The 2,100-nt window shown below is 52.8% G+C and overlaps 1 protein-coding gene across 1 annotated transcript in view; it reads right to left on the bottom strand.

Annotated features, from left to right (window-relative positions):
• Window positions 1–454: 454 nt before the first annotated feature.
• Window positions 455–2,100, bottom strand: part of LOC109522250 (membrane-associated guanylate kinase, WW and PDZ domain-containing protein 1-like) — a 48,830-nt gene continuing 47,184 nt past the window's right edge. Inside the window, exon 25 of the transcript XR_002169541.1 lies at window positions 455–466. The gene's annotated coding sequence lies outside the window, so the exon portion shown is untranslated. The remainder of the gene's footprint in view (window positions 467–2,100) is intronic.

The raw sequence follows: 2,100 nt of genomic DNA, 5'->3' as shown, positions 1-2,100 counted from the left end.
AAACACACAATAAGATGCGCGCAGTCTACCGGCTTGAGTCTTGATCCGGCATTAAGCCAAAATCGGAGAGCATTCCACAAAGCCAACGCTGACCACTGTCACATTATTAAAATGCATAAAACACCGCAATTGGCCCTGGAAGAGACAGCTTTTATGTGACTTTTTTTTTTTTTGCCAAGTCAGCCGTGCTACGCAGGGACAGTCTCCAATGCCCAAAAATATCCGCATTCCACATATGTCGAGCGCACACACACAAAAAAAAGTCACCTGGGATGATTTGAGGTCACTTGCATCACTAATTGAACGCTACACACACACACACACACACACACACACACACACACACACACACACACACGACACACCACATGGCTCCAATGGGTGCAGGACATTTTCTGTCGTTCTGATAGAACGCAGATGACACTAATTACATCACTTCCTACTCGTCGCTTCAGGGCTTTTAAACCTTCAGCTTCAGCTTTTTATCTGGTCAGGGAGCAAACTAAGTGCCCGGTAGAGTCAAGAGCTACTTTAGGATGAGCAATCGTGTGTCTGTCTGATGTGGATTCATCTAAAACTCAGTCAACCTTTCTGACATTGAGCCAAGTTTGGGCTATTGAGCAATGCTAGTTCAAGGAAATATGAGACTCTGGAGACTGACAAAACGCCCACCTAAAAAAAAAAAACAAAAAAAAAAGAGCCCAAACCCCATGGGAATCTTGAAAGAAGCCAAGCAATTCTTCTTTGCAGGGACAGACTGTATGTTCTCTCCTCAGTGCTAATTATTTTTCTGACCGCTACTGCCGGGGCAAGGCAAGAGACGCACTCAGTAAGTGGAGAAGCTTTGAATGGATTTCCTTTGAGAGCTAAATCCGTCAGTCAGCATGCGTAAAAGTTAAACGCAGCAATACAGCAACAATGCCAATGTCCCCTGACCCCGCCCACGAAAGTTGGGCAAAGCTCTGCCGGAGGTGGGAGTTGAAACTCTTTCTAACAGGGGATTCTGCCAAACGTTCCCAGGAAGCCTCGCGATACGTTTGACCCTGCCAGGTCGCAGCGGCATCTGCCCCCGCCATGGGAGCCAAGACACCTCGGCGACCTCTCTTCGCCCGAGCGCACAAACACATGCGGCCGCAAATCCGATGACACGACCATACAGTTGATCGCTGAACTGCGACCTAGGGTGTCCCGAGTCCAATTGCGCCTACGGACCCCCCCAAGGTTTGTTGATGGGGTTCATTCTGGACAATCCGCCGCGAGCGCGGACGTCCGACAAGCGAGCACCTCTCGGGTGATGAGCGAGGGGGCCGTTTGCCCCAGGAGCGCCCTTGTGAGTATTGAAGTCCCCCGGCAGAAGGAGAGGACCCCCAGAAGAAGCGCTCCCCGGAGCCCAGGCCGTGAGTGGAGGCAAGTCGGAACTTCTGGGCCTCGCGCGGACCGGCTCGGGCTCCTTCCTTGCCAGGCAGTGACATTTTGGCTTATGGCTCGGCGGTAGAGTGGTCGTCTCCCGACCTAGCGGTTGGTGGCTCGATCCCCGGCCATTGCAACCACGTCAAAGTCTCCTCGGGCAAGAGACCGAACCCCCCGGTTGTTGGTGATGCTGCGGCATCAGGAGCTGAGCGAGGCGACGGGGCGAAGCGCTTTGAGTAGTCGAGAGTGAAAAGCGCTATACTGTACAAGCGACATGAATGTGTAACTCATCATCATCATGAGGGGTCGTGCGAACCGTGCTTTGTCTGCTCCCGTTGCCGTCACGTCACAAACTGCGGTTGATTTTGCACAGCTGGCGTATATGCGAAGCTTCCATTCGGTGGCGGCTCGATCCATTTGGGAATGAAGCACGACATACAAACCACATGTTTTGGAACCCCGTCAGGAGCCGCGGTTCCTGCAGACGCAGCCCGCACGAGCAGAGGGAAAACATGCAAACTCGACAAATTCCAGCAAGAGAACCCAAAAGGTCAAAACCGTCCCACTTGGTGAACTCGGTGCACTCAGCTTCCCCTTCCACAAGAAACAAGAAACATCGGCTCCCTCGCCCGGGTCCCACCCCCGTTCCTTTTGGCAGCAGCGACAGCGCTGCCGGTGAACAAATCGCTT

This window comes from Hippocampus comes, unplaced genomic scaffold, assembly GCF_001891065.2.
Source record: "Hippocampus comes isolate QL1 unplaced genomic scaffold, H_comes_QL1_v1.1 scaffold68, whole genome shotgun sequence".
NCBI lineage: Eukaryota > Metazoa > Chordata > Actinopteri > Syngnathiformes > Syngnathidae > Hippocampus > Hippocampus comes.
The sequence above is the reverse complement of the archived record's forward strand: the minus strand, read 5'-3'. Positions and strand labels throughout refer to the sequence as shown.